Here is a 22,313-nt window from a genome sequence, read left to right as displayed (position 1 = left end):
TTCCACGATCTCACTTAATTTGGGCAAAATCATTATTCCTAAGTACATAAAGTCCTTTACTGTCTTAAAATTAGATGTTACTATGGGTGGGTTTTTCCTTTCTTCTTCATTTAGTAATAAAATTGATGATTTAGATTCGTTAATGACATACCCTGATATTTGACCAAACTCCCCTATCAATCTAAGCAGAGCGGGTATAGATTCTGTTATTTTAGAGAGATATACTATTACATCATCTGCGTACAACGAAATCCTATGTTCTACTTCATTTACCATAATTCCTGTCAATGATAAACTCGAACGTACGGCTATAGCAAAGGGTTCCATAGCTAATATAAACAACATTGGGCTTATCGGTGAGCCTTGTGGACATCCCCGTTTCACCCTTATTGGTTTAGAGATATTTTTGTTTGTCAAGATTTCAGCAGTTGGATTTGAGTGTAATAATTGTATCCATCTTCGAAACACATCTCCATAACCAAATCTAGTCAGAACATCAAAAAGATAAGGCCACTCGACCCTATCGAATGCTTTTTCAGCATCCAGTGAGAGAAAGGCCCTCTCTGAGGAATTGTTTAGTCCGTCTATAATGTTAAAGACTCTTCTCACATTATGTAGACCTTGGCGCCCCAATATAAAACCGTTTTGATCTCTATGAATTACTGAGGGGAGAGTATCTTGCAGACGTGTTGCTAATATTTTACCCAACACCTTAAAATCAGAATTAAGTAATCTTATCGGCCTCAAATTTTCACATTTATTACTCGGTTTTCCTGGTTTAGGTAACAAAAGGATTAGTGATCCTGTTACTGATTTAGGAAGACTTCCTTTGCTTAATGATTCCTGATACATTTCCAATAGTGGTTTCATTAATTTACTTTTAAATTTTTTATAAAAATCAATTGGGAATCCATCTGGTCCAGCTTTTTTACCTGATCTCATGTTGTTAATTGCCCTGCTTATTTCCTCTTCGGTGATTTCTGCATCTAATTGTTGTTTTACTTCGTCAGCGATAGTAGGAATATTTATTTTATCCAGAAACGCATTTCTGGAGTTTTGATCTGATCTATCCTGGGATTCATAAAGTTTTTCATAATAGTTTCTAAATTCCTTGTTTATTTCAATCGGATCCATTATCATTTCCCCTTTGCTGTTTATAATCGACGTTATATTTTTCTGCACTTCCAATTTTTTAATTTGCCATGCCAATATTTTTCCAGGTTTCTCTCCTTGTTCATAAAAAGACTGATTTAATCTCAAAATGTTCGAAGCTGCTCTATCTGCCGATTCTTTATTATATTGTGCTTTTAGAATTAGCAAGTCTTTCTCTATTAATGGGTCTCTACTTTTGAACACTAGTTCCTCTAGTTTTTTAATTTCCTTTTCCATTTGCTGTCTTGTTTTGCATTTTTCTTTAGATTTCGATGAAGTATATGCTATCATAACTCCCCTTAAACATGCCTTAAATGCCTCCCACCTAATGCTAGCTGATGTTTGTGAGCTATTTATAGTAAAATATTCATCTATTTCTTTTCCTACAAAAGTGAGGAATCCTTCATCATTCAGCCATTTCTGGTGTAAGCACCATCTATGTTCAATTGTTAAGTTGTTATGTGTATATATGATATTGCAGGGAGCATGATCCGATATTAATATACTGTCATATGAACATGTCTTTATGTTTGATAGGAGGCTCACTGATACTAAGAAATAGTCTATTCTGGAATATGTATTAAACGTTTTTGAATGGCAAGAAAAAAGTATATCATCAGGTTTTAACTGTCTCCAGATGTCTATCAAATGCAGTTCCTTCATGAAGTTAAGAATTGTCTTTCGGCTTTTGTTATGGGCCTGATCAGTCCCAATCTGTCTATCCTTACTGGGATCCAGAACACAGTTCCAATCTCCTCCTATGATGCATTTTCCATGGAGTGATGAAATTGTGAGAAAAAGATTAGTAAAAAATGTATCATCATCTGTATTTGGTCCATATACATTAATTAAGTTAATGGTTTCTTGTACAAGTAATCCCTGGATGAACAAATATCTACCAAATTTGTCTTTAATTACATTTTTGACCTGAAAAGGTACTGATTTATGTATTAATGTGATTACTCCCCGAGCATTGGATCTAAATGGTGCTGCATACAACGAACCCTGCCACCTCCTGCCAACCTTAATATGTTCCTCCTCCAGCGAGTGCGTCTCCTGAAGAAAAATTATTTTTGCTTCCAGATCTTTCATTTTGTTCATTACTTGCTTAATCTTTTTATTACTTTTTAGGCCTCTACAATTCCAAGAGGTACATTTAACTGCCAATTTCCGAGCCAACACGCCTCACATGCATTGCTAAATATTTAAACTTGTCTGAGAGTGCGAACAAAACAGAACACAAAACACAAGCTTTAAATGAACAAACCGTACAAAAGAAAAAACACAAAAAACCCCACCCACCCAGTTCCTGGGTAACCCATGCAAATGTTCTACTTCCAACGTTAACCATATACAGATCCCAGTTTTAAGATCTGCTAACTCAAAATGACCACGGCTTTATGCCTGGCTCTTCCTTGCTCCCTGTATCCTTAATGAATCCTTTAGCTTTGCTAATATTCCACTGCCCCTTAATAATTAACTGCTTTTTTGTTGTCTTTAAACAAACAAACAAAAAAAACAACAACAAAAAAACCTAGACACATAAATGAAAATGAAATGAAAATAAAAGTAAAGAACAAAAGAGTAGAATAAAATAAAAATCGAAAATTATCTTTATGTCTGTCTATTTATCCATGTAGATAAAAAAAAAATAAAGTAAATAAAATAAAATAAAAATTTAAAAAAAACCCACTTTGCTCTTAGTTACCTTTTGCTTTGATGAAGTTAACTATATCCTTTTCCAAAATGAATCATTACCCCAGATTGCTAGACCTTATAATATCATCCTCATTTCTGGCTCTCCTGGATCTGCTTTATGAAGCTTTGGACTTCTTCTGGCGTGCTAAATCTGTGGACTTGTTCCTTGTATGTTACTATCAGTTTAGCTGGTGGTACGATGCCACTTCTCAGTCCCATCTTCCAGAGTTGTTGTCGTACCCCTCCAAACTTCTTCTGTTGTTTGTGCACCTCTGTGGCGACGTCCTCATAGAATCTCACCCTTTTGTTCTTGTAGAAAATATCCTTTTTCGATCTTGCTGCTCTGAGCACCATATCTTTCTGTTTGTAGTTAAGAAAGCACATTATTGATGTTCTTGGAGGTTCCTCAGGCTTTCTTGTTGGGCCAATGCGATGTGCTCTCTCGATAACCAGAGGGCTCCTTGATGTGTTCAACTCCAATACATCCGTTATCCAGTTTTCCAGGAATCCACAGGTGTCCGCGCCCTCATCTCCCTCTGGAACTCCAACCAACCTGAGCTTATTGCGTCGGGATCTGGTTTCCAAATCCACTACTTTATCCATCAGTGCTTTATTTTCTTTTTCTAATCTTGAAACGGTGGTCCCCATCACCACATGTTCATCTTCTACATTTGAAATGCGTTTCTCCGTTTGCTCTACTCTCCCCACACAGTCAGATAATTTTTTCTGCATTTCGTTCATGGCTGCCACAACCTCATCTGCCTTGCTGGAAAACTTGGCCACTGCGCCCTCCAGCTTGTCCCAAAGTGCAGTTTGCGCGTTTGCAAGCTTGTTTTCAATACCTGCAAACTCCTCTCGTATGGCACGCTGCAACCTCTCCTCCATGTTGCCACTATCCGCGGGGCCGTGTTCGCTCATGGTGGCTGGCTTGTTAGCTGCGCAGGTCTCAGACGCGCTAGCTTCACCGCCAAACACCGATATCTTGGTTTGCGTGGTTGACTTAGTCTTCTCCTTGGTAATTTTACCAGGTCCAGGCATCGTGGGTCTATAGCGTATTTCGTTTTCGTGTTTTGGAGCGTTTTTCCTTAATTTTAAGGATTTAGCAAAGTTTCTTGCAGGAGCAGTTCAGAGCTCGACCGATTGCTACGGTGACGTCATCGGAAGTCTCAATTCAGTTTTATTTATATACCACCATGATACAACAAGTGTTGCCTAAAGGTGCCTTATACTGTCTGGTAAAGACCTTACGATAATACAGAGAAAATCCCCCAAATCTCATGACCCCGTAAGATTACAGTGGGAAGGAAAAACAGGAAGAACCTGAGACAGAACCAGGCTCAGGGAGGGGGCAGCCATGTTTGTGCAGTACAAATGATCTGATCTCCTGAGATATTCTGCTCAAGCCAAGGTCTGATGGGAAAATCCTCCAGCCTGCCTGTGGAGGGAAAGTATGCTGCAGGACTTTCAATTCCTCTCATGGCTGCATAAAAGATTTTTATGACTGTTGTGACAAAAACTTAGCGCTACGTTGAATCTAGCGTATCCTTGGTGAGATTCTACTTTCAAGAGACATTTTAGATTTAAGCTCCTCAGTTGTCATGTCTCACATAGGAATACATGCCATATATCATGCATCTTTAAAAACAAATATATTTTTGACCAATTAATCTGTTGATCTTACTAAATGTCTCTTTTATTATTTTAAATGAGGGGTTGATAATTTTATGTTGTCAGAAAGGATTTTATAAAGTTCTGATGGGAACTGCTGAACGTGTGTGTGTGTGTGTGTGACAGAGAGAGAGAGTGAGAGAGAGAGTGTGTGAGAGTGTGCTGACACACTACCTGACCTCTCAAGTTTCAGCCACAGACGTAGAGTAAGGCGAGGCCAGAAGACGTGAGACAGAGAGAGACATACGGACAGGCAGCATGGTGCTGTGACTGATGTTTACTGGATTTTTTGTGGAAGAAACAGCAGAAGCAGGTGAGTCTGAACTTTATGCTTTTGGACGTGAAGTGAAACCTAAGATTTTATAGATTCAAGACATTGGTTTGTTGTTGACCTTTTCATTTGTTTATGGAGCAGTTTTTTGTGATAATTAAAGACACGTTTTCATCTGTTAGTCTGAAAACTTTAAAATTGACAAAAAATGTCTAAAATTACAATTTTCACCAAAGATTCAAAGTGCTTTGGATTCTGATTTAAATGTAAGAGCAGGATTTCATGCTTTAGTTTTCACTTTGAAACAACCGATCCTCGTTATTGTCCTGCTTCTCAGTACACTGTGTGTGTGTGTGTGTGTGTGTGTGTGTTACACCTGTTGCGTTGCTGTTAACCTGATACCCTCTGTCATCATATCTGCACATCATCAGACACTTTTTAGCTTAAATGAAAAAAATATCAAAGTAAATCAAAAGTAGACTCACTTTAACCAAACTGCTCTTCTTTTATGCAAAGATGGCACTTTAAAAACCAAAAACACAGAATCATTTAATCTTTCCAGGCAGGTTTGGACTTTTGAATTTCCCCTATAGTGACCAGTCTCTCTACTTGAAACTTGTGTGAAAGCCTCACAGGAATGTTCAGTTGAGTGGCCTGTGCTTGCAGGTTTGGCGTGTTTGCTAACTGAGTGTCTGTAAGCTCGAGTTATGAGGATGAACTCTGATTGTTTCACTTCATGCTTTTGCTGCTAGAAATATAAAAAGGCAAAATAAATTTGTCTTGTTGCCATGGTTTTACGACGTGTCAAGAAACATGCTTCAGGGAATGATAGCGTAAGATGATAATAGCGCACAGTTTAAACAAGCAGGAGTATCTGAAGTGGCTGACGCAGAGACAGTGGAGTCAGATTTTTTTTTTTTTTTTTTGACCTTCTTATTTACTGCCCAATGTGTAAGTCGGAGAAACCAGAGTGCTCCTTCTTTAACATCTTTCTGGCAGATGATGACGTTGATCTCGTGTATGCAGCACACTGCAGCAGCACCTTGTGATTATGGAGGTTAGCATTACTATGCTACATTATCCACCCTAAATGCGACTCAGACTTTAATAGTTGTAAAGAGGGTTGGGTTTTATAAGACGAAGCACTGACTGGGTTTAGAGTTTAAGGTAAGCCAGCAGACATTATTTATAGGCCAGCTGACTGTAGTGAAGAAGCTGATCAGGGATCAGATATTAACAACTGCTGGGACCAACAACTGCTGCTTTCCAATATAGCTCTGTGTGGCTGCAGCAAAGCTGAGCACTAACAGAGGAGGGTCACACCAAAAGGTTAAGAGTCTGCCACAGGAAATGGCATTGAGCTGGTCACCTTAGCACTATTAGAGTCAGATCAGGATGCTATGTTTGCTATAAGATGAAGTGGCAGCTTCTGACCAGGAAACATTTCGTTTAAATTGATGATCACATATCCGGTTGCTAAAACGAGCTTTGCTTCAGAACCGACAGGTGCGATAGTTTAATCACGTGTGCTAGCAGCTTCTAGCCTCACAGGCCTGTACTCCATACATAAGTTATGCTGCTGCCCGGGTTGGGTAGGTTAGGTCTGCAGGTATAGGTGTGAATGCGGGAGTGAATGCGAGCGCGAATGGTTGTCTGTCTCTGTGTGTTGGCCCTGCAACAGACTGGCGACCTGTCCAGGGTGTACCCCGCCTCTCACCCTATGACAGCTGGGATAGGCTCCAGCGCCCCCCGTTACCCTGAAAAGGATAAGTGGAAGTGAGTGAATGGATGGATGGTCTGCTACTGTGACATTCTTTAGCAATAAATGCCCCAGGCTTTGTAAATAAGAATGCAACAATTTATCCAAGTGTTCAGGTCCCCAGGAAAACCCATGACATCCTAAAGCAGAGGCTGTCAGAGTCCAGAGCATTCTCATTCCCAACACATAACCCTGTCAGATGTGTTTTCCAAAGCTCTTCAATCAATGATCAATATGTCAAAGACATTTACATGTACAGATTCATTCCATCTGGCTCTCCTCTGTGTGTTTAGTCCTTTGTCTTTCCTGTTGTTGGCTCATCTGCTTACCTCCCTTATGTTTCCCAGGTTCCAGGTTTCGCGGTTCAGGTTTTTGTATTGTAGTTGTGCAGTGTTCTGTTAAAGCCTTCTCCGTCTCTGTCTCCATCTGCATTTGGGACCACAATCTCTCATCTCTGTCTGCCTCAGCAGATGTGACAGTAGCACTTTCAGCTTTGTTCATCATGTTTCATGTCTCGATTTTGCGTTGAATGACTTTGACAAGGTGCTGTTAGTTTTTGGTTCTTTGTTGTATTCATTTAGAAGTACTAGAATGTCTTTTTCTCCTCCAGTAGTTTGTCAGTTATTATTTATTTATTTATTAACCTTTATTTAACGAGGAAGATCCCATTGAGATTAAAAAATGTCTTTTTCAAGGGAGACCTGGCCAAGATAGGCATCAGCAGATGTCTCACAGTTACAGAAATTACTCAAACACAGGCAGCAACAACACACATGCAACAGTAAGTGAAAGAATACAAATAAAATTCAATAAAATTCAAATAAAAATAAAAAAGTCAGTTAAAATGACAATCAATCTAATTGAAACAGTTACATGTTATGGACTTGGCCTCAAGGATTCGTAAGTAACTATTAACAGTAGTTTCGTAACAAACAATGTTGCATGACTCACTTCAGCTTTTTGCTACCTTTTTTGTTGATCAAGTAAAGGGTGCAAGGATCTCCTCAGTAACTGCGGGAGGAGTAACATCACCAGGGTCAATTGAAAACCTGATCTAAAGATTAACCCTACATATTAATGACATTTATATGAAATAAGGACTACAGCCAGAGATTGGGAAGATAAAGCTTCCATGCCTGATGGGTACAAATTTAACCTATGTCAGCCTCTGCACCTTTACATGCTTGGCCTCTTCACACATGGAGAGTTCAGTTGCTCACAGATATGACAGTAACCACATCACTTGAACTTGCCTGAGTAGATGTCAGGCAAGTTCAGTTACAGTCAGGATTAGCTACATGAACTTAACTGTGGTTAATGCTGTTATTTCCATAGAGAGTACAATTTGTCTTCTTGTCAGTCTTTCATATCTTGTACATGTTTAACCTGATAAATATGTCACGGTGTGTTACACAGGTTTCACCACCAGGCAGTGCCAGTGAGCAGAAAAATGTAGACGAATAAACTTTATCTAATGCTGATGCTAAATGTTAGCATAAGGAGAACTAGTTCCAGAAAGAGTCTGTTTCATTTACAGAAAAAAAACTGTACAAGTGAAACTGGTGCCAAGTTCACCTGTGTGTTTCACAGTAGTACTAACTTTAGTAAACTGTAAATTTACCTTTATCCAACCTCAAATAAAGTAGCATTAGTCACCTCTGGTAAGCATGAATCGTCCAACAAGTTAATGTTAGCTATTTAAATAACTGATACCGTATTTTCACGACCATAAGGCGCACTTAAAAGTCTTAGATTTTCTTCAAAAAGTGCGGCGCGCCCTATAGCGCGGTGCGCCCTATGTGTTGTAAGGAGGACGTAGTAGAGAACACCATGAGAACGTTAAAGGGTGAAGTGTGGGCGTTGATCGTATATACCGGGACAATCGCACATACCTGTATAAAAGAACAGGTATGTGCATTATGCAGGACATCGTTGTTTTAACAACCCTGAAAATGGCAAAGAGACACACTTACGAAGCACAGTTTAAACTGAAGGCCATCAGCTACGCGGAGGAACATGGAAATCGAGCAGCGGCGAGAGAATTTAAGATTAACGAATCGATGGTTCGCAAATGGAGGAAGCTGGAAAACAAGCTCCGGCAGGTCAAGAAAACGCAGCTGAGTTTCCGCGGACATAAGGCGAGGTGGCCCGAGTTGGAGGAAAGACTCGAGCGGTGCATCATCGAGCAAAGAGCGAGCGGGAGAAGCGTTTCGACGGTCACCATTCGGCTAAAAGCAGTTTCACTAGCTGAAGAGATGAACATTGAACATTTCCAAGGAGGTCCGTCTTGGTGCTTTCGTTTTATGAAACGGTGCCATTTTTCCATCCAGACCAGGACTACGGTAGCGCAGCAACTTCCAGCGGATTACCGGTATAAGGAAAAGCTGGCCATCTTCCGCTCCTACTGCAGCAAACACATCGGCGACAAAAACATCCAGCCCAGCCACATCACAAACATGGACGAGGTCCCGCTCACTTTTGACATCCCGGTGAGTCACACTGTGGAGAAGAAGGGGACCAGCAGGGTAGCGATACGCACAACGGGGTATGAAAAGTCTTCTTTTACTGTTGTGCTTGGCTGCCATGCTAATGGACAGAAACTGCTGCCTATGGTGATTTTTAAGCGAAAGACTTTGCCTAAAGAGAAGTTTCCAGCAGAAATCATCATTAAGGCAAATGAAAAGGGCTGGATGGATGAGGAAATGATGAAAGAGTGGCTGAGGGAGGTGTATGTAAGGAGACCAGGTGGTTTTTTCCACGCATCACCATCGCTGTTGATTTGTGACTCTATGCGTGCCCATCTCACAGCCGATGTGAAAAAACTTGTGAAGCAAATGAACTGTGAGCTTGCTGTCATTCGGGAGGCCTGACAAAGGAACTCCAACCGCTGGACATCGGTGTGAACCGCCCGTTCAAAGTAAGGCTGCGAGCGGCCTGGGAGCGATGGATGACCGGTGGAGACCACAGTTTCACTAAGAGTGGAAGGCAGCGCCGGGCGAGTTACGCCACAATTTGCCAATGGATTGTAGATGCTTGGGCTAACATGTCTGCTGGCACTGTTGTTCGAGCTTTCGCAAAAGCCGGCATCGTTTCCGAGGAGCCGCACGGCACGGAAAGTGACTCTGACGGTGAAGACGGTGAACCTGGCATGTTTGATGGAGATTTAGCAGCTGTTCAATTCAGACACAGAGGATGAGGACTTTGATGGGTTTGATTGATGATAAAAATGTGAGTACCAAACTCAGTTTTGCTCCTGCTTTATTTTTAAATATGCACACTTGTATGCTTGTGTGTTGTTGATGATGACGATTACCGGCAATAGAAGTGTGAGTAAGGTACCGAATTCAGGTTTGCTCCCGCTTTATTTTTAAATACGCATACGGTACTTGTATGCGCCCTATGGTCCAGTGCGCCTTATGTGTGTGTTAAATACAGTAAGGGCACACATAACTGAGACTGCGCCTTTTAGCACAGTGCGCCTTATGGTCGTGAAAATACGGTAATTCCATCGTATCATACTTTAAGGCAGTGGTTCCCAAACGTTTTTTGCTGGGCCCCCCTTAGTTTTATAAGAAAAATGTTGCCCCCCCCTCCCCCCACCACAAACAAATCCTCCAACCACACACACCCATATTTTGTTACTCCATTGCGGTTTATTTAACACCTGAAACATTTAGTAAACAATTAAGCAAATACAAGTAAACTGCAACAAATTACAGGTAGTAATAAAATACACTACTAATTCTTTTACGCTACGTCCACACCTACACGGGTAAACCACACGTAAACTGCGCTTCGAATCACCGAAGACAGAGTTTTTTTTTAAACTCCTTTTTTGCGTTTACGTGTGGACGAGGAATACAGAGTTCGTCACGCAACGTCAAAGGTATGTGCCTTTTTTTCACGTCACGCTGTGCGCCATGTTATTGTTTACATGTTTACAGGGGCAATCGTGGCTCAAGAGTTGGGAGTTTGCCTTGTAATCGGAAGGTTGCCGGTTCGAGCCCCGGCTTGGACAGTCTCGGTCGTTGTGTCCTTGGGCAAGACACTTCACCCGTTGCCTACTGGTGGTGGTCAGAGGGCCCGGTGGCGCCAGTGTCCGGCAGCCTCGCCTCTGTCAGTGCGCCCCAGGGTGGCTGTGGCTACAATGTAGCTTGCCATCACCAGTGTGTGAATGTGTGTGTGAATGGGTGGATGACTGGATATGTAAAGGGACTAGTAAAGCGCTATATAAAATACAGGCCATTTACCATGAGATGAATTGCAGAATGGCAGATAGAGACAAAATACTGTTAATCTGACTATCTGCAGGTTTTACACGCTTACATATACACACGCAGTTACTGTCCCTCCATTTAGAAAGGCAGAGGCGTCACGGTGTGATTATTTTAGTTGTAGTTGTTTTTTTCCTGTGTAATAATATTCAACACTGCTATCAATGTGCCTCTTTGTGCAAAATGGGTTCAAAAACATAAACAGCTGTGGGACTCTGTCCGTGATTTGAAGAGCCCAGCGCGTGTTCCAGACGCAAGGAAAACCAATTCTGCAGGGAGACCTACCTTGGCACTTGTGCAGGTGAAGCCAAAGGGCAGACATGCTTCACCATATTTTCTAGTCTTTGGCTTAGAATGAAGTTGGTTTGGAAACATATTCAGCGATGCTTCATCTCCTGTATTGTGTTTGTGTGGGAGCCCCAGGGCTCTGGAGTGCAACCAATTTGGTCACAAATGCGACCAAACTTTTCGGTGGTGCGACTAAAAAAAAAATTTTGGTCGCACCGGTGCGACCAACTGTTCGGGTAACAAAAAAATAAATAAATAAATCTCTGCAACTCTCCGTGTGGTCAACAACAGACACACATTATGCCCCTATGGTGGACTAAACCAATCAGAGATAGTCAGGGGCGAGACCTCTCTGATTGGCCATGGTCCAGTTGAAAGTGCAGGTGGAAGAGGGAGGTGAGTAGCTTGAATAAAGCGATATTGATTCATTAAATCCTGAATTGAATTTTAAATATAACTGTGTTTTGCCAGAAACGCCAGATTCTCAGATTAAAGCTCAAAAAACTATTTCAATAGCCACCAAACAGCAAATGAGAGCAGGTACACGGATTCCACACAAAGGCGTAAACACAGAGCGGACCCGACACATAAGAATCAGCTTTGTCTTTCTCGGCTTTCTCACCCGACGGCCCGCAGACAGACACGCTGTCGGAGCTTAGCGATTCTGATGCGTCAGGTCTGCTCTGTATTTACGTCTTTTTGCGCTGATTCTGAGCTGTAGGTTTTGTCTCTCCAACCAAAATTCACCGAGCCAGCAGCAAAAGAAGCATCAAACTACGCTTCATATTTGATAAATGTCGTCATGAATTCCCTCTGAGTTTTGCTGTTTTGCTTCCACCACGATAAAAATCACACTTCATGCACAGCTCTCTCTCTCTCTCTCTCTCTCTCTCTCTCTCTCTCCCTGTACTTCAAAAACAGTTTCCCGTCTCAAATCTCTGTTTTCTGCATTATTCATTCGCTTATTACCCATCAGTGTACCGTTGTTTACAGCGCTGTCGGCCGCTGTCTTTTTCTTTTTCCTTTTTTCACTTAAATGACCTCGGACAAGAAAGCCTAATTTCTGCTGTTCAATACTGAAGAAATTAAAACTTTTTAAAATTCTGCAGAATTGCAGAATATTGCAGAATATTTTTAAGGTTATCTGCTATAAAGAGTCAGGTCAGAAAAATCTCCATGTTTTTTTTGTGTTTTATTCTCAGTTACTTTGACACAAAGGCATCTGCAGTGATGTTCACAATTCTGATGAAGTCTCACATGTATCAGTACTGATAAATGATCAGAATTATAATATTTCTGACTGTCTGAGGCTAAATTGAATCGAATCAGGACGTTGAGAACCAGAATCGAATGGATTATAGAAATCAGTGATGATACCAAGCCCTAGTGAGCAGCCTAGGCCTGACAGAAGTAGATGTTGCTGTGGGTAACAAGAAAAGATGAAAAGAACTACAGGGAGTGCAGAATTATTAGGCAAGTTGTATTTTTGAGGAATAATTTTATTATTGAACAACAACCATGTTCTCAATGAACCCAAAAAACTCATTAATATCAAAGCTGAATGTTTTTGGAAGTAGTTTTTAGTTTGTTTTTAGTTTTAGCTATTTTAGGGGGATATCTGTGTGTGCAGGTGACTAATACTGTGCATAATTATTAGGCAACTTAACAAAAAACAAATATATACCCATTTCAATTATTTATTTTTACCAGTGAAACCAATATAACATCTCCGCAAGGTCTATTTCTGGGATGTCAAAGCAATCATCTCTGGTCACACTACAACAAAGACAAGAAGCTGCAGCTGAAGTAGCAGCTACAGAAGAAGCCATTAAAATAATGAAAACAGCATGAGTGTGAGGAAGAAATCAGAGAACTTTAAGTTGAGGATGAAAGGAAAAGAGCTCAATTTCTAACTGAGAGCACCTCAATAAAGACAAGGTTAGATGAAAAGAGAAAGGAAGTGAAACTATTGAAAGAATTGCAAAAGCGTAATGCAGCACAAGCAAGACTGAAGGTGTATGCTGAAAGTGTGAACAGTGAGGATGAAGACAAATCTCCTGTTCATTCCCAAGTAAAACAAGATAGTTCCTTCCCGCAACCAAGCTTTCCGAATGTGAACTCGAAACCATTCATCTCCTCTCAAGTTAGAGCTCCGCAACAAACTGCACCTCTCCAAGCATCTGTTCCTCAAACAGCAATTTGTGGTGCAAATGAAACGCCCTCCACTGATCTTGTAAGGATGCTCGCTGAAGCTATCACTGCAAACAGAATCCCAATCCCAGAGCCTCCAGTCTTCACAGGTGATCCGCTGCAGTATAACGACTGGAAGTTATCTTTTCAAACATTAGTTGACTGCAAGAATCTGCCAATTCAAGAAAAGCTTTTCTTCCTGAGAAAGTATGTAGGAGGTCCAGCGAAGAAGGCTATTGAAGGACATTTTCTGGTTGGAACAGACACCGCTTATCATGCTGCCTGGGAGATACTCAACGACAGGTTTGGAGATCCCTTTGTGATAGGCAAATCATATCATGACAAGATTCAGTCATGGCCAAAAATTAACAACAAAGACACTAAAGATCTACGTGAGTTTGCAGATTTTCTAAGCAGTGTTGAGTCAGCCATACCTTATGTTCAAGGTTTACAAGTTTTGCATGACTGCGTGGAAAATCAGAGGATAGCTGCAAAGCTGCCTGATTGGCTAAGTGCACAATGGAACAGAACGGTGACAGAGTTTCGAGATGAACACAGAATGTTCCCAGATTTTAGTCATTTCGTCAAATTCCTGAATAAAGAAGCAAGAATTGCATGTAATCCTATCACTTCTCTGCCTGCAATAAAGCCAACTGAACAAGACAAGTATGCATTCAAAGACAAGCCCAAAAGAAACTACATGCTGAATGCTAAGGCACTTAGTACAAGCCCTAGTGAACGGACAAATGTCACATGTCTCTTTTGTAAGAAACCTGGTCACACACTTCAGAAATGTCGCAAGATATTGGACAAGTCAGTTGAAGAGAGAGTAAAGTTTGTGCAGTCTGAAAAACTGTGCTTTGGTTGCCTCATCCAAGGTTTGGTTGCCTATATCCAAGATGGCGCCGAGTATGGCAGCCTCGTCACGAGCTCCCCCAAGCAACGGCTTTCTTCTGTGTTTAATTTTACTTTTCCTTCATTTTTTCGCGAGTAGCACATGTCTCCTTGTGTACGACCGACAAACCTTACTGGACATAAAAGACGGTCTTTCTCATAACTTTCCGGAGTTCAAGTTTTGCAACACGGACGCTCCGTTTGCAGACCCCCCATTCATCTCACCTGAGACGCCTTTGTTCTCTGGCCCTGGAGGCCGCAAACGCCGACGCAGAGGGAGAAGATCTGGCGTTCTGGTTCGACTGAGACGGCGCACTTACAGACCACCGTTACCCAGTTTATTACTGGCTAATATGCAGTCTCTGGAGAACAAGCTGTGCGAGCTTCGGGCACGGATCTCATTCCAGCGAGAGATGCGGGACTGCTGCGTGATCTGCCTCACAGAAACCTGGCTATCGGACAAAGTACCGGACTCCGCAATACAACTGCCGGGGTTCTCTGTGCACCGCGCGGACAGGTCACAGGATCTTACTGGGAAAAGCAGAGGCGGTGGTGTGTGTTTCATGATCAACAACAGCTGGTGTGATTATGCGAACGTGCACCCGGTCAAATCCTTCTGCTCACCGGACCTGGAGTACCTGATGATTAAGTGCCGGCCATTCTGGCTACCGAGGGAATTTACAGCAGTGATTATTACGGCTGTTTACATTCCCCCACAAGCCGACACTGACCGTGCACTCAGGGAACTGTACAGCGCGATCAGCAGCGAGGAAACCGCACACCCAGAGGCAGCGTTTATCACAGCCGGAGACTTTAATAAGGGAAACCTGAAGAAAGTCTCACCAAAACTCCATCAACACATCCTTTTTAACACACGTGGAGACCGGCTACTCGACCACTGCTACACCTCTTTCCGGGATGCGTACAAAGCCCTCCCCCGTGCCCCATTCGGCCAATCAGATCACTGCTCCATCCTGCTCCTGCCCGCCTACAGGCAGAAGCTGAAACAGGAAGCTCCAACCCGGAGGGCGGTGCACTGTTGGACGGACCAATCGGAGTCTGCGCTGCGGGACTGTTTTGATCACGCGGACTGGGAAATGTTTCACGTGGCCGCCAGAGACATTGATGAATACACAGACTCAGTCTGTGGATTTATCAGGAAATGCGTGGAAGATGTCGTCCCATCCAGAACAGTCAAATCCTTCCCAAATCAAAAACCCTGGATTAACGGAGATGTTCGCGCGGCACTGGCGGCACGGAGCACCGCCTTTGCCTCCGCGAACACATCGGACTACAAACACGCACATTACCAACTCCGGAAGATGATCAAAGCAGCCAAACGTGAGTACAGGGACAGGGTGGAGCAACAGTTTGACAACCCTCGGAGTATGTGGCAGGGACTAAACACGATCACAGACTTTAGAGGGAAAACCAGCACACCGCAGACCATGGCCTCTCTGTGTGAGGATCTAAACGTATTCTACGCTAGATTCGACACAGCGAACACCATGAGACCGGACAGTGTGCGCACCGCGGATGACGTCAGTGCGCACACTGTGTCTGAGGAGGATGTGCGGAAGTGCTTCAGGAAGGTGAACGCACGCAAAGCTACTGGTCCGGACGGGATTCCCGGCCGCGTCCTCAAGTCATGCGCGGCTCAGCTGGCTGGAGTGTTCACGCGCATCTTCAACCTTTCCCTCTCTCTGTCTGTAGTCCCAGCCTGCTTCAAAATGGCCACCATCGTCCCTGTACCCAAATCCTCCACCATCTCCTCATTGAACGACTGGCGACCTGTAGCCCTGACCCCCATCGTAAGCAAATGCTTCGAGAAGCTGGTCAGGGACTTCATCTGCTCTGCACTACCCGACTCACTGGACCCTCTACAGTTTGCATACCGCCACAACAGGTCCACTGATGATGCCATAGCCCTGACACTACACACTGCCCTGTCACACCTGGAGAAGAGAGACACGTATGTGAGGATGCTGTTTGTAGATTACAGCTCAGCATTCAATACCATCGTTCCCTCGAAGCTGGACAGGAAACTGCAGGATCTAGGACTGAGCAGCTCCCTCTGCAGCTGGATCCTTAGCTTCCTGTCTGACAGACGCCAGGTGGTCAGACTGGGCAGCATCACCTCATCCCCCATCACACTGAACACTGGTGCTCCACAGGGGTGTGTACTGAGCCCTCTCCTATACTCACTCTACACCTACGACTGCACAGCCACTAACAACTCCAACATCATTGTGAAGTTTGCGGACGACACTACAGTGGTGGGTCTTATCACCAACAGTGATGAGACAGCTTACAGGGAGGAGGTCAGCGCCCTGACCCACTGGTGTCAAGACAACCATCTCACCCTCAACGTCGCAAAGACAAAGGAGTTGATAGTGGACTTCCGGAGGTGCAGAGAAGTACACACCCCCATCACCATCAACGGCGCTGCTGTGGAGAGAGTGAGCAGCTTCCGGTTCCTTGGAGTACATCTGGCTGAGGATCTTACGTGGTCAGTACACACAAACAAAACAGTGAAGAAGGCGCAGCAGCGCCTCTTCTTTCTCAGGAGACTGAAAAGATTCGGCATGAGCCCCCGCATCCTCAGGACCTTCTATCACTGTGCCATTGAGAGCATCCTCACTGGATGCATCACCACCTGGTATGGCAACAGCACCGCCTACAACTGCAAAGCTCTCCAGCGAGTAGTGCGGTGCTCTGAACGGATAATTGGAGGTGAGCTTCCCTCCCTCCAAGACATCTACAGGAAGCGGTGCCTGAGGAAAGCGGGGAGGATCATCAAGGACTCCAGTCACCCCAGCCATAAACTGTTCAGACTGCTTCCATCAGGAAGGAGGTTCTGCAGCATCCGGTCCCGTACCAGCAGACTGAGAGACAGCTTCTTCCACCAGGCCATCAGACTGCTGAACACGTCATAGACACCTCAGCTTCACTACTGGAACTTTAACATTATGCACTCCACACTGTATATAAATGCCACTTGTTTTGCACATATTCAACTCTGTATATTTTATATATTTTATTATTATTATTATTATTATTATTGTTTTTTTTGTTTTTTTTTACTATTTAATTTGTAAAAATGTGTATACACACACACACACACACGTAGGAAAATATTTAGTATACACATCCAGAAATGCATACACTATTATATATTGTACATATATTTATTAGTTTCAGGTCGGCCATTCTTGTATTTTGCTCGTTTGTGTTGTTGTGTTTGGCACATCTCTGTTGCCTGTGGGGCTCGCACACAAGAATTTCACTCGCATGTGCTGTGCCAGTGTGCCTGCACATGTGATGTGACAATAAAAGTGATTTGATTTGATTTGATTCAAGACTGGTCATAACTCTAAGAACTGCACTTCCAGAAGTGTGTGTGACAAATGCCAAAAGCCTCACCCAACCTGTCTACATCAAGACAGAGAGAAAAGAGACAAGGAACAAAGAAAGAATAGCCAACAACAATCAAAGACTAACCAGGAAACAGAGGTTTCTGAAATACAAGAGCAAGTATCTAACCAAGTTACATCCAACAGAGTTGTGCAACAAAAGTCAAAAGGTTGTACTTCCTCAGTTATCCCAGTTTATGTATCCACTGTGGATGAACCAGAGAATGAAAGGTTAGTGTATGCTTTGCTCGATACTCAAAGTGACACCACTTTCATCTTGAAAGACACAGCTCAGTCGCTCAACGCCATGTTAGAGCCAGTTAAACTCAAGATTTCCACTATAACGTCCAAAACAAAAGTTGTTTCAAGCAGCAAGTTAAAGGACTTACAAGTAAGAGGCATTTACTCTGAAACGAGAATCAAACTACCAGCAAGCTATACCAGAGACTACATTCCTGCTAACAGATCACATATTCCCACAAACAAAACAGCAGAGAACTGGTCACATTTGAAACATTTATCAAAGGAGATGGCTCCCAAGCTTGATTGTGAAGTTGGACTACTGATCGGATATAACTGTCCTCAAGCATTGCTCCCTCTAGCGGTGGTCAGTGGTGAGCGAGACCAGCCATTTGCACAGAAATCTCTGCTTGGCTGGAGCATCATTGGCTACAGCGACTCTGAAGGTGATCGTGAAGATGAAATAGGAGTAAGCCATCGTGTTATTGTTAGACAAGTCTTGCCAGCTGTAGAACCCGCTCACAAGCTCAAAACAGAAGTTCACTTTGTAAGCAGAAACAAAGTCAAAGAAATACTTACTCCAGCTGAGATACTTAATGTGCTAGAGATGGACTTTGTTGAAAAAGGTGTAGAAGAAGAGTCAATGTCACAAGAAGATCTACTGTTTCTAGCCAAAGTAAAAGAAGGCATAAGACAAAGCCAAGATGGCCACTTTGAAATGCCACTACCCTTCAGACAAGAAAGACCTGACTTGCCAAACAACAAACTTTGCGCAGAACACAGACTGAAGTGTTTAGAAAGGTGTCTCAGAAAAGACGAGCGCTACTACAAGGACTACGTGACTTTCATGCAAGACATCATAAAGAGAGGTGACGCAGAGAAAGTGCCAGAGGCTGAGCTAAATAATCAACCAGCATGGTACATTCCTCACCATGGCGTCTACCATCCGCAGAAGCCAAATAAGATCCGCATCGTCTTCAGAGTTTAATCAGAACGCAAGGCTGCAAAAGCAAGGAGAGAGGGCTGGCAGAAAGTTGCTGACAAATTAAACTCGTAAGTAATTTAATAATAACAATAATAATGGAGTGGATTGATATAGCGCTTTTCAAGGCACCCAAAGCGCATGACAATACCACTATTCAGTCAGTCTCACATTCACACACTGGTGGAGGCAGCTACAGTTGTAGCCACAGCTGCCCTGGGGCAGACTGACAGAAGCCAGGCTGCCATATCGCGCCATCGGCCCCTCTGGCCAACACCAGTAGGCGGTAGGGTAGATTTATTATATTACACTATATTATCCAATATTATATTACATTATATTATATTATGTTATATTATATCCCCTTTCACATTAGAGCCACAACAGGACCCACTAGAACATGGGAACAGGTAAAAGTGAAATATAAGAATATTCTACAGAATGGTAATATTTATCACTTATATTATTGCTTTTCGTCTCTTGGAAAGAGACCCTGAAATAATCTGTTTGTTTGTTCATAACAGCAACCAAGAAAAGGGCAGAGCAACAAAAGACAGGTGGTGGTCCTGCACCCCCTCGTCAAAAAGTTGGTTAAGTAAATAATACCCTCACGGGAATATCGATATCTCTCAATGAGCACACTGTCGCGCTGAGCTAAAGGATCCTGTCTGTCCTGCAATATACGCTGGATTCTGAGGACTCACCTTATCAATCTTGCACCTTCCGCAATGGGTTGCTCGCGTATACGGACAGGACATGGCTGCAAAAGGCTTCCCAAATCCACCTTCGCTTTTATAGCCGTGGTCTCCCATCTTGATTACACGAAGTAATTTGCAATTACTACTCTGAAATATGAATTACATCTGTAATAATCACATACATGTAATAGAATGTTAATAGTACATTTCCCTTTTTTAGGAAATGACCTGTATGTATCTGTGTGACATCAATAACAGGATCAAGTGCTGCATTATCTTTAGTTACATTGATGTTATTTATTTATGGTGAAACAGTGGTGGAATATCGCTGTTGCTTTCGTATAAATGAAGCGGACATACCTGCGTGGCCGCGATCTAATCCTGTTTACATAAAGTAAACCTGCTCCCGAGCAGGTTTACGCTTACGGCTCTGTTGCTATGGCAGCAAGTCCCGGATGAGCTTCGGGGAACCGAACAATCCAAGATCACGCGAAATCGTCAACAATCTAATCCAGCTAACTTACTTAGCGAGGTACGAAGAACGGGCCCCAGGATGCGCAAACTTTGGATTCAAGCATGTCGTCCAATGGTGTGTAAGCTCAGACACCTTTCAATTCAGAGTGATTGTAAAGAATAACCCCTTCACTAGAAGAGGAGTGCTCTTGACAGTGGCTTCAATATTCGACCCACTTGGATTCGTCGCTCCGTTCATTTTAGTTGGTAAGAAACTCCTCCAAAGAATGTTTCAGGAAAAGCTTGACTGGGACGAGCCACTTCCAGAAGATCTCAAGCCTCAATGGGAATCTTGGCTCAGAGACCTCCAGAACCTGTCCTCCATAAAGATATCACGTTGTTATGTCCCATCAACATCTGACCAAGTGAAGCAGTATGAGTTACACAGCTTTTCTGATGCCAGTGTAACCGGTTATGGTGTGTGCTCATACTTGAGAACAGTGACCAAGTTTGGAGAAGTACAGTGCACTCTTGTGATGGGTAAAGCAAGAGTTGCTCCTACTAAAGTGACAACCATCCCAAGATTGGAGCTTTCTGCGCCTGTAGTAGCTACGAGAGCAGCTGACTTTCTAAAGAGAGAATTGGAGATCCAAAATATTCAGGAGTACTACTGGACTGATTCCGAAGTTGTCCTTGGTTATATTAACAACGACGCAAGGCACTTTCATGTATTTGTTGCTAACAGAATACAGAGAATCAGATCAAGTACAGAACCAAGTCAATGGCGATATGTTGCCTCTGAACAAAATCCTGCAGATCACAGTTGTCTTCCAAGAAATCAATGGAAACTCGCCAAAGTCGTGGAAGTCACTCCAGGAGCTGACGGCAGAGTCAGAAAAGTTAAGCATCTCATCGGTGACTCTACTAGAGACAATAAGGGAAAGCACACAACTAAGACGATTTTAGAGAGACCCATACATAAGACTATACTTTTACTTGAAGCAGAGTAAAGACTCAACATAATGTTTATTGGTTAACCTTCACTAAGTTCATTGTTGGGTCAAATTCCTTTAGGATCACACATGCTGTTGCGATAGTGTAATGGTGGGAGTGTAACAGTTGGTGAAATGTTAGTATTTGACTACTAGGCGGAGCTCTTGTAATGATAATGTAATTAACGCATTTTATTTTGTATGTTTTATTTTTATGTTGAGCATAAACATTTTCCTTTTTTTTTTTGCATACCGGATTGGTGTACAGTTAATTTGATACATGGAAAATAACCGGTTAATTTTGTAAGTATAAGGTAAGGGCAGAGGTTACTTCCTGTTTTGAGAAGTAAGGTCAGAGAAGCTGCTCATGGTGACGGTCTAGCCGTGTGAATGTTAAAGAAGAAATAAGTCCTAAGTTCCAATTACACCGGTTTGTCTACTTGCAGGCCAAAGTGGTATGTTTGTTTATATTTTGTGAATTTTATATTGCAATATGTTTTAATGCTGAAATATAGTTTTCTTGTACATTTGTATTCACCAGTTCTATGGTGTACCTGTACGTTAAGAGAAGCACAGTAAACATCAGTAAGGAAGAACTCTCGTGTCTCTCGTGTATGTGTACAAGCCGGCATAACCTGTTTTTATTTAATGTAGTTTTCAGAGTTGAAGAGAAGCATAACTGAATGAAACACCCACACATGCACACGTGCGTGATGGCAGAAGGTTGGAGGATTTATAGTTACAAGTTTCTTGGCATCTGATTTGCAATGTGATCCTCGCAGAATCCGTACAGACTAAAGCACGTGTGTGTGTGTGTGTGTGTGTGTGTATCTGCATGTTTGTGTGTGTGTGTGTGTGCTGGTGTCTGTCAGCTGCTCGACTCTGCAGCTTGGTTCTTGTCCGCAGAGATTTCAGAGAGAAATTGGAGAATCTGAACTTGCTGTCAGTGAACTTGGGAACGTCTCAATCAGAGAAACTCACACAGCAAAATTTGACACTGACAATATTCAGACAAGACAAATTTGTCTGCAACAAACCACAAACCAGCTGGGGTGACGTTAAACAGTTCAAAAACAGCCATCAGCACTTCTGAATTGATTTAAGTAGATGACTGCAGAGCTTTGCTGTTCAGATCTTCAGGAGGTTCCAGCCATCCAATCATGACACACAGAAAGACAAAACATTACTAATAATATAAAAACTTCAAACAGCTGTGGTAAACAGTGAGCGACGGTTCTGCACAAAGCAAACCACGTCACGGAGGTAAGAGTCAGAAACTCTAACGGGAAAGTCAACGTTAGTGTGCAATGTCAGACATAGGCTAGCTCTGTACTCATGCAT

The 22,313-nt window shown here is 42.7% G+C and overlaps 1 protein-coding gene across 2 annotated transcripts in view; it reads left to right on the top strand.

Moving 5' to 3' along the window:
• Positions 1-4,273: 4,273 nt before the first annotated feature.
• The window catches only part of scn4ab (sodium channel, voltage-gated, type IV, alpha, b), a 48,177-nt gene continuing 30,137 nt past the window's right edge, over positions 4,274-22,313 (top strand). The window contains exon 1 of one of the 2 annotated variants that reach the window (XM_040045326.1): positions 4,274-4,831. The gene's annotated coding sequence lies outside the window, so the exon portion shown is untranslated. Of the gene's footprint in view, positions 4,832-20,655; positions 21,428-22,313 lie in introns of those variants that run through there. The other variant, XM_040045327.1, reaches the window with a different exon arrangement.

The sequence above is a fragment of the Simochromis diagramma genome, unplaced genomic scaffold (assembly GCF_900408965.1).
Source record: "Simochromis diagramma unplaced genomic scaffold, fSimDia1.1 OVJJ01000055.1, whole genome shotgun sequence".
Classification (NCBI taxonomy): domain Eukaryota; kingdom Metazoa; phylum Chordata; class Actinopteri; order Cichliformes; family Cichlidae; genus Simochromis; species Simochromis diagramma.
Note: the sequence above shows the minus strand (reverse complement) of the source record. Positions and strands in the feature narration are given on the sequence as shown.